Genomic DNA, 11,111 nt, shown 5'->3' on the forward strand with positions numbered 1-11,111 from the left:
TTCTAGTGCATAACACGCACTAGTGGTGGAGAATTAATAACCCTTGATCAAGAAATCGAAAGAACTTTGAAAAAGCGAACGAGGGAGAAAAAGAACAAGATGGCTCAAGACCAAAATAATCCAAAGACATTGAGCTCATATGCTATACCTACTCTAGGTGGTACTGCATCAAGCATTAGGAGGTCTAGTGTGCAAGCGAACAATTTTGAGATCAAGCATGCAATCATTCAGATGATCCAGATGAGTGTGCACTTTTCTAGCCCCAATGATGACCCTAACTCTCATATTGCTAATTTTCTTGAAATATGTGATACTTTTAAGAATAATGGAGTTAGTGATTATGCTATTTAATTTAGGTTGTTTCCCTTCTCCTTAAGGGATAAAGCAAAAGATTGGCTTAATTCTCTTCCTGTAGGTTCTATTACTACATGGGATGACTTAGCACAAAAGTTTTTATCTAAGTATTTCCACTTGCTAAAAGAACTAAATTAAGGAATGACATAACAACCTTTTCACAATTTGATAATGAAACTTTATATGAGTCATGGAAGAGATTTAAGGAACTGCTTAGGAAGTGTCCCCACCATGGTCTATTTGTTTGGGTGCAAGTGCAAATTTTTATAGTGGCATTAATCAATCTAATCGTTCAATGTTAGATGCAGTTGTAAGTGGTATCCTCATGAGGAAAACTCCCGAAGAAGCATATGAACTTTTGGAGGAGATGGTGGCCAATAGTTATCAATGGGGCAATGAGAGAACAAATAAAAAGGGAGTTGGAATTTGTAATGTTGATTCCATCACTGCTTTATTAGCTCAACTTGTTGCATTAAATAAGAAATTTGAAAGTTTGGGGGTTTCAACTTTGAGTGTTTCTTCTGTTCCCTTTTCTTCTTGTGAGCTTTGTGGGCAAGGGGGACACACTAGTGTAAACTGTCAAGTAGGAAATCATTTTTTTTCTTCTTCTTCCAAACAAGCTAATTTTATTTCTTACGGTGGCAACAAGTCCAATTTCAATCCCTACTCCAACACTTACAATCCAAGATGGAGAAGCCATTCAAATTTTTCTTGGAGTAATAACCAACAAAGAGCATCTCCCGGCTTTCAACAACAACATCAACAAAATCCATAAGAGAATAAGCCAAATTTGGAGGATATGATGTCAAAATTTATCAACAGTACGGAGGCAAGAATTCAAGGCTTGGAAACTCAAATTGGACAACTTGCTCAAGCAATTTCGGGAAGGCCACAAGGAGGATTACCTAGCAATACCGAGAAGAATCCCAGGGAATAAGTAAAGGCCATCACTCTACAAAGTGGAAAAGAACTTGGAAAAGAAGAAAAAGATGATGAGCATGTAAAAGAGGAAGAAAGCCGAAACCTTGAAGCCAAAGAAGAAGATTGTGAGTCATCAATGGAGAAAAAGGGAAGTTCTTCTACTCTTAATTTAAAATCGTACAAACCCCCTCTTCCTTTTCCTAAAAGATTTCTTAAGACTAACTTGGATAAGTAATTTGCTAAATTTTTAGAGGTGTTTCAAAAGTTGCATATTAACATCCATCTTCTTGGTGTTATTTCGCAGATGCCAAATTATGCCAAATTCTTGAAGGAAATAATTTCAAACAAAAGAAAGTTGGAGGAGTTTGAGATGGTAAAACTTAATGAGAAATGCTCAGCAATCCTACAAAATAAATTACCTCCAAAACTCAAGGATTCATGGAGCTTCTCTATTCTATGCACCATTGGTGAAATTAATTTTGATAAGGCTTTATATGATCTTGGTGCAAGCATTAATTTGATGCCCTTTTCTATCTTCAGGAAGCTTGGGTTGAAGAAGCCAACACCTACCACTGTTTCTCTTCAATTGGTTGACAAAAGTATCAAATATCCAAGGGAGTAGTGGAAGATGTTTTGGTAAAAGTAGATAAATTTATTTTTCCCGTTGACTTCATTGTTTTGGACATGGAAGAAGATTATGATATGCCCCCTAATTTTAGGGAGTCTTTCCACAGGAAGATCTTTAATTGATGTCCAACAAGGAAATCTTAGCCTTAGAATTAATAATGAGGAAGTTATTTTTAATGTGTTTAAGGCTATGAAATACTCCATTGATGAAAAAAAAGTCTTAATGATAGATTGCATTAATAATTTGGTAGAGAGAATTTCATGCATTTAGGTTAGACGATCCCATAGAAAATTGCATTGCTAACTCTTTTGATGTGAATGAACAAATTTTAAATGAGAAACATAAGGAGGCCATAGACTATTTGGGAGAAAAGCGAAAAGGATTCATGACAAAAAAAGAAAAAAAAATTCCTTTGGATATTTCTTCTTCTTCTTCAAAAGCCAAGTCATTAATTGAGAAGCCTCCTACTCTTGAACTTAAACATTTCCTTCGCATTTAAAATATGTTTATTTGAGGAATTCATCTACCTTACATGTAATTATTTATTCTTACTTGACAAGTCTTGAAGAAGAAAAATTGATAAGAGTGCTTAGGGAACACAAAAGGGCAATTTGATGGAGCATTGGTGACATTCAAATAATAAGTCCATCGGTTTGCATGCACAAAATCTTGATGGAAGAAGGATTCAAGCCTATGGTGCAACCCCAAAGGAGGTTAAATCCTAATATAAAAGAGGTAGTAAAGAAAGAGGTGATAAAATGGCTTGATTCAGGTATTATCTTTCCTATCTCTGATTCTTCTTGGTAAATTCTGTGCAAGTTGTTCTTAAAAAAGGCGGGAACACTGTAGTAAAAAATGAAAATAATAAATTAATCCCTACAAGACAGTAACAAGTTGGAGGGTATGTATCGACTATAGGAAATTGAATGATGCTACTGCAAAATATAACTTCCTCATTCCCTTTATTGATCAAATGATTGAAAAACTTGTTGGTTAAGAATTTTATTATTTTCTTGATGGTTATTCTAATTATCACCAAATTCCTACTGTTCCTGAAGACCAAGAGAAAACTACCTTTACATACCCTTATAGAACATGTGCATTTAGGAGAATGCCTTTTGGTTTGTGCAATGTTTTTGCTACTTTTCAAAGATACATGGTGTTTGTATTTTCAACTTCATTAATGATTTTATGGAAATATTTATAGATGACTTCTCTATTTTTGGATCTTCATTTTATGCATGCTTGCATAGTTTGTCTTTGGTGCTTAAAAGATGTGAAGAATCTAATATTGTTCTTAATTGAAAAAAGTGTCATTTTATGGTTAGAGAATGAATTGTTTTAAGCCACAAAATATCTTAAAGGTATTGAAGTGGATAGAGCAAAAATTGAATTAATTGAAAAACTTCCTCCTCCAAAATCGTTGAAAGAGGTTCACTTGGATATGCATGTTTTTATAGGAGGTTCATTAAGGACCTTTCTAAAATTGCTAGGCCTTTAACTAATCTTTTAGTGAAGGGCGCACCTTTTGTAATTGATAGTGCTTGTTTACATGCATTTAATTATTTAAAAGAGAAATTGATCAAAGCCCCTATAGTTTCGACCCCCATGTGGAATTTGCCTTTTGAAATCATGTGTGATGCAAGTGATAATACTTTAGGTGCAGTTTTATGACAAAGAATAGACACAAAATTTCATATCATTTATTATGCAAGTAGAACCATGAATAATGCACAAAGAAATTATACGACAACTGAAAAGGAACTACTTGCTGTAATATTTGCTATTGAAAAATTTAGACCTTATTTGATCTTGTCTAAAGTGATTGTTTATACTGGCTATTCTATATTGAAGTATTTACTTGCTAAAAAAAAAGAAAAACCTAGGTTATTAAGATGGATTCTATTGTTGCAAGAATTTGACTTAGAAATCAAAGATAAGAAAGGCCTTGAAAACATGGTAGCTGATCACCTGTCTAGATTGGACGGGGAGTATGTAGAGAGCATGGATGAACTTTGCATGATGAATTTCCTGATGAGAAATTATTCTTTGTGAATGATAATGATGAACCGTGGTATACTGATTTTGCTAATTTTTTTGTAGATAATGAGTTGCCCCCTAACATTTTTTTTTCATCAAAAGAAATAAAATTCCATCTGATATGAGGCACTATCTTTGAGAGGAACCATATCTATACAAGATTTGTGTAGATGGCATGGTGAGAAGATGCATACCAAAGGAAGAGGTGCAGAGTATATTTAGTTTTTGTCATGACAAAGAAGCAAGTGGACACCATGGACGATCTAAGATAGCGGCAAAGGTTTTACAAAGTGGATTTTATTGGCCTACGTTATTCAAGGATGCTTATGCCCATGTAAGTTCTTGTGATCGATGCCAACGGACAGGTAATATATCAAGAAAAAATGAGATGCCCCTAAACAATATTCTTATTTGTGATATTTTTGATGTTTGGGGCATTGATTTCTTGGGTCCCTTTCCAAAATCTTTCAATAATGAGTATATACTTGTTGTTGTTGATGATTATGAGAGTAAATGGGTGGAAGCAATTGCATGTCCCACTAGTGATACTAAGGTTGTAATCAAATTCTTAAAAAAAATATTTTTACTATATTTGGTACACCGAGAGCAATCATTAGTGATGAAGGTAAATACTTTTGCAATAAATAGTTTGATAATCTATTAATTAAATATGGTGTTACCCATAAAATTGCTACCCCCTATCATCCCCAAACTAATGGACATGTAGAAATTTCAAATAGGGAATTGAAAAATATTTTGGAAAAGACTGTGAGCTTATCTAGAAAGGATTGGCCAATGAAATTGGATGATACACTTTAGGTTTATAGGATAGCTTTGAATTAGAGCATAAAGCATATTGGGCTATGAAACTACTTAACTTTGATTTATAAGCTGCAGGTGAACAAAGAAATATGCAATTAATTGAACTTGAAGAATGGCGGCACCAAGCTTATGAGAATTCTAGGATTTATAAAGAAATAACCAAGGCATGGCATGATGCACACATTAAAAAAGAGTTCACAGTTGGAGACAAAGTTCTTCTTTATAATTCTAGAATGAAGCTTTTTCCCGGCAAACTAAGGTCAAGATGGAGTGGTCTATACATAGTGACTAAAGTTTTTCCTTATGGTGCAATTGAAGTATCTAATAAAACTAAGGGGACTTTCAAAGTCAATGGGAAAATATTTAAGTCTTACATTGATGGTGGACATAATTCTTTCTTCAAATCCATCATTCACTTGAAGGATCCATGAAAATGGAAACAGAGTCAAACTAACAACTATAACTTAGAACTACATTTTACATTTATGCACTTTATGATTTCTAGTTGTTTCATGTTTCTTTATTTTCTTTTAAGTTTTGTTTTAATCTTTGCTTTTTCTTGCTATTGTCGTTTTTCTTTTTATTGATGAAAGGTATATTGCGATTTTAGAGTCTATGGACAAAAAATTTCAGCATGTGCAACCATAACCAAGAGCATTATATGATTGCACTAAAATTTTTCAAAATATGCTTTATCTTAAGTTTGTGATTGTTGAATTTTTCTTGATGACTAAAAAGCCTATGATAAATTTGTGATTGAAACCGGATATGACTAAAAAGCCCATGATCTTGTGAATTGTGTGTAACTTAGTGAATAATTATGTCTATATGGAACATTATGATCATTATGTGATATTCTAGAATTTGTTTGATTAGCCTTTGAGGCAAAATCTTAGACAACATATTACTTTAGAGATGATTTAGGCCATTTTTGGATCATTTGAGCTTTTTAAAGCCAACATTGATATATTTCAATCCTTAGTTACTCTTTTGAGCCTTTTCAAAAAAATGGCATATGCAAAGCATATGATTAGTTACCATTTGAATTCTTTTCTTTAACACTCATTGTACTAAACTTATCAAACCCGAAAAACCATGATCTACCCTTCAAGAGAGCTTAATTTTACACAATGATGTTGATGAATGAAAGAAGGGAAGATGAAAAAAAAAGTGTTGAGAAAAAAAAGAAAAGAGGCTTTAGAAATATATCATGAGCCTAAAATTTTGTGCTGAAAGTTTATTCACTACCCAAGAAGATCAAAAGAAATAAGTTTGGGGGTTGTGATACATGTGAAACGAAAAATAAAGAATATGGGGATATCTAGAGAAATACATTTATATGTGCATATCCTTCTATGCTCTCTTGCTTTGTAATTCTTTATCCTTTATTTGTTAGCCCCTACTTAGGCCTCGCATTACAAGCTTAGTAAAGACCTATTGATCTAAAATTTTATAATTGTCTATATTAGTGGAGAATGACTTTGAAAAGCAAGGCTATGAAATATCCAAAAATTTCAAGGATCAATTTTAAAGATCCATTGATTTGTATAATTTGAGCTAAAAAGTATGCATGAAACTTGAAAATTGGCAAAACACACACACACACACACACACACACCTCAATTTTCATGATGAGATTTTGTTAGCATAAGATTTATGTAATTCTTGAGAGGTATTTTGAATGTTTTCTAAGTTATATACCTTATGCAATCTTTGAGGCATATACTTTGGAAAATCAAGATAGGTAAAACATGACCAATTTATGAGCTTAAATATGATTTTATTCATTTTTTGCTCGATGATGATCAAAAGCTAAGTTTGGGGGTATTTGATAAGCCTATATTTATACATATTTTCATACCTTTAACTTGATGATTTTGATAATAATGTTTATTGGAATTAGCATGGTATTGCACTAATTATGATGAAATTGTCTTGCAAAGTGATTTAGAACTTAATTATGAATTTTAAGAAAGAATTCGATTTAATTGATCAACACAATCATTGAGGAAAGTCCATGCTGCAATGATGTTCCATGATGTAGCCATGAAAAAGAGAATCCATTGAAATCGGATTTGAAATGCATGCACAAAAAAAAGGAAATTTTCCGTTTTGATATAGTTCCTATATTTTGGGCATAACTTCCTTCTTATAACTCATATTGAGGTGATTCAAATGGATAATTAAAGCTAAGAGATAGGGATACAACTCTTCTGTTTATCGCACACCCTAATTCTGTCGCCAACCAAGTACAATTTGAACTACAAGTTTCAGATTTGATAGTTGGTAGTGCAGAAGAGATAGGAATTCAACTCTGATCAAGATTATGGGACCTAATTTATGTTGAATTAGGAGTCTGCATGGAGAGGCAATTGTTGGGTGTGGGTCCAGCCCATATAGAGGGGCCCACCCCACATTTATTTGCTCCCCCAAAAAAGGAGCCGTATAGTGGAAAAAATGCTCCCACCTTTCAATTTTCTTTGGCATCAATTTGTAACCACCCAATAGAGAAAAAAAAAAAACACAGAACCAAAAGGTTTTTTTTTTTTGTTCTTTGTGTTTTGTGAAGAAGAGAAAAAAGTCGGCTCTTATTCCATTCAAGATCAAGTTCAAAGGTGCCTTTCAAGCCCGTTCTTGATGATATTAAGTGCTAGAGTTAAGAATCCCACTCCAGTAGAGATTTGGTGATTCTTCTTCCTTTCTCTACTTCTTAGTTCAGATTTACAGCAACTTGGTGAGATCTAAACTTCTGTTTGTGTTGTATCCACCTTGCATTTGGTGATGTTAATGTTGTTCTTGTGAGCCAATGATTATTTCCTTAATGTTTATAAGCATCTAATTGCAACTAGAGAAGATTATTGTACCCATTAATTTCTGAATTAGTGGAAGACTTTTATGGACCATAGGTCCCATGGTTTTTCCCCGATTTTGGGGTTTTCCACGTAAAAATTCCGGTGTGCTATTGTGTGGTGATTGTTATTTGTTTTTCTGTTACTTGGCTAAATTGTTTACTTATTTTTATTATTGTTGGCAAATCCATTTTGATACACAAATTTGGGAGAAAATTTCTTGTTGTCCTGGGATTGGTTTTACATTCATTTCTGCTACTATAGTGTAACTTGCCTAACAGTGGTATCAGAGCCAGGTTGGCTGAAATTAATTGTTTGTGTTGATACAAATGGAGGAATCCTCAGGTGTTATGATAAAATTGACTTCATCAAATTATGCCATTTGGAAACCCAGAATGGAAGACATTCTTTATTGCAAAGATTTGTACCTACCCATAAAAGGTGATAAAGTAAAGCCAAGTGACAAGTCAAGTGATGAATGGGGAATCATGCATAGGAAAATTGTAAGCCAAATCCGACAGTGGAACGACCACTGTATTTTTCACTATGTTGCACAAGAAACTAGGGCTGATGTTTTATGGAAAAAGTTAGAGTCTATGTATGAAAAGAAAATAGGTTTAAACAATGTTGCATTGATTAGAAAACTAGCACATTTGAGATATAAATATGGGACTAATATGTTTGAACATTTGAGTGATTTTCAAACTTTGATAAATCAATTGACTACTATGAAATTGAATCTGGATGATGAAGTGCAGGCCTTGTTGTTACTTAGTTCCTTGCCTGACAGTTGGGAAACCTTGGTGGTTTCAATCAGTAATTCAGCCCCTAATGGTATAGTAACCATTGACACAGCCAAAGATGCTTTGTTGAATGAAGAGTCCAGGAGGAAAGAACAAGGGACTTACTCAGAATCTCAAACTCATGACAGAAAAGAAAGAAATATAAGGAAGAAGTAAGAGCAGAGGTCCACATAACAAATATGATAAATCCAGAGGAAGGTCCAAGTCCAAGAAAAATATCATCTATCATCACTATAATAAACTGGGATATTACAATGCAGAGTCTAGAAAAGAGAACAAGCCAAAGGGAAAGGTGAAAGCAAGAAAGAAGAAAAAGATACTACAACTATTGCAGCCAAGGGTGATGTTATTGATTTTTATGATAATTATGTCAATTTTGCATACCCAGATAGTGATTGGGTTATAGATTCGGGTGCTTCTTTTCATGTTACTCCCCATAGTGAATTTTTCACAACTTACACTACAGGTGATTTTGGACATGTTCATATGGGGAATGCTAGTGCATCCAAGATTATTGGCATGGGAGACATTTGTCTAGATAGCAATACTGGTTGTAAATTAATTATGAAGAATGTTAGACATGTTTCTGATATCTGCCTAAATCTAATTTCCATTGGCAAGTTAGATGATGAAGGTTATGCAAACACCTTCAGTGATGGAAAATTGAAGCTCAGTCAGGGTTCACTCATTGTGGCAAAGTGAAAGAAGCACAATACCCTTTATGTGATGCAAGTAAGGTTGAGCAAAGGAGAGGTGAATGCAGTTCATGATTCATCCATTGTGCTTTGGCACCGGAGGCTTAGACATTTGAGTGAAAAAGGGCTTCAAATACTTTCTAGAGAAAATCTTCTTCCTGATGTGAAATGTATGCCTCTTGAAACATGTGTACGTTGCTTAGCTGACAAATAGAGTAGAGTTGCATTTCATAAATTTCCTCCATCTAGAAAACCTCATGTTTTAGATTTAGTTCACACTGATGTTTGTTACATGAAAGATAGATCTCTTGGTGGTGCATTATATTTTGTGACATTTATTGATGACCACTCTAGAAAAATGTGGACATTTGCCTTGAAGTCTGAGGATCATGTATTGAATGTTTTCAAGTATTTTCATGCCAAGGTTGAGAGAGAAGCAGGGAATAAGTTGAAGTGCATTGGAGTTGATAATGGTGGTGAATATAGGGGTCCTTTTGAATAATATTGTAGGATCCATGGTATTATGTTTGAGAAAAGTGTTCTTAAGACTCCTCAACGCAATGGAGTAGTAAAGAGAATGAACAGAACAATTATTGACAGAATCAGATGCATGATCTCTCATGCTAAGTTGTCTAAATCATTTTGGGGTGAGACTATGAGAACTGTAATTGATCTCATCAACCTTTATCTTTCAGTTCATTTGAATGGAGATACTCTTGAAAGAGTTTGGACAGGGAAAACCATAGCATACAATCATTTGAAAGCGTTTGGTTGTAGGGCATTTGTTCATATTCCTAGAGATGAAAGATCAAAGCTTGATGACAAGGCTAAACAGTGCATCTTCTTAGGCTATGGGCATGAAGAGTTTGGGTACAAGTTATGGGATCCAGTGGACAAGAAAGTGATCAGAAGTAGAGATGTTGTATTTCTTGAGGATCAAACAATTGAAGATATAGAGAAAATTGATAAGCCAAAATTATCTATTGATGTTTCAATTAACTTGGATCTGGTTTTTCCACCTACAGTTGATGACGATCACAGGGGAGCTGTACTAAATGAACATGATGATACAGTTAGTGATGAAACTCCTGTAAATGAAAATACAGAGGAAGTATAGAATGAACAGGTACGTCTAGTTCCTTCACCACAAGTTTAGCTTAGAATATCAACTAGAGAGAGAAGACCTTCCACTAAGTATCCTCCACATGAGTATGTGATGCTGACATATGGGGGAGAGTCAGAGACTTATCAAGAGGCTATGTCACATGACAAGAAAGATGAGTGGCTGAAAGCAACGCAAGAGGGATTAAAATCCTTACATGAGAATCACACCTATGATTTGGTGAAATTACTAAAGGGGAAAAGGGCACTCAAAAACAAATGGGTTTATAAACTAAAACAACTAAAATACAAAGCAAGGCTGGTTGTGAAGGGTTTCAATTAGAAAAAAGGGTGTCGACTTTGAAGAAATATTTTCTCCTGTGGTGAAAATGTCTTCTATTCGAGTTGTGCTTGGACTAGTTGCAAGTCTAAATTTGGAAGTTGAACAACTTGATGTGAAGACCGCCTTCCTTCATGGTGATTTGGAAGAAAATATCTATATGGACCAACTAGAGGGATTCAAAGAAAAAGGAAAAGAACATTTGATGTGTAGATTAAAGAAAAGCTTGTATGGGTTGAAACAAGCACCAAGACAGTGGTATAAAAAATTTGACTCCTTCATGGTTGATCATGGTACACTAGGACCACTTCAGATCATTGTGTATTTATAAAGAAATTTTTTGATGGTGATTTCATTATTCTCTTGCTTTATGTTGATGATATGTTGATAGTTGGACATGAGTCTAACAAGATTAATAGGTTGAAAAAATGAGTTTATCAAGTCTTTTGCAATGAAGGACTTGGGACCAATTACATACATTCTTGGTATGAAGATCTCTCGAAATAGACAGAATGGGAAGTTATGGTTATCTCAAGAAAAATATATTGAGAAGGTTCT

The 11,111-nt window shown here is 34.1% G+C and overlaps 1 non-coding gene across 1 annotated transcript; it reads right to left on the reverse strand.

Annotated features, from left to right (window-relative positions):
- Positions 1–485: 485 nt before the first annotated feature.
- On the reverse strand, positions 486–592 carry LOC148852798 (small nucleolar RNA R71). Its single transcript, XR_016100152.1, has one exon. It is a non-coding gene; the product is annotated as a small nucleolar RNA R71 (small nucleolar RNA).
- Positions 593–11,111: the final 10,519 nt, after the last annotated feature.

The sequence above is a fragment of the Nelumbo lutea genome, chromosome 5 (assembly GCF_056320005.1).
Source record: "Nelumbo lutea isolate HS-2025 chromosome 5, American lotus-T2T, whole genome shotgun sequence".
Classification (NCBI taxonomy): domain Eukaryota; kingdom Viridiplantae; phylum Streptophyta; class Magnoliopsida; order Proteales; family Nelumbonaceae; genus Nelumbo; species Nelumbo lutea.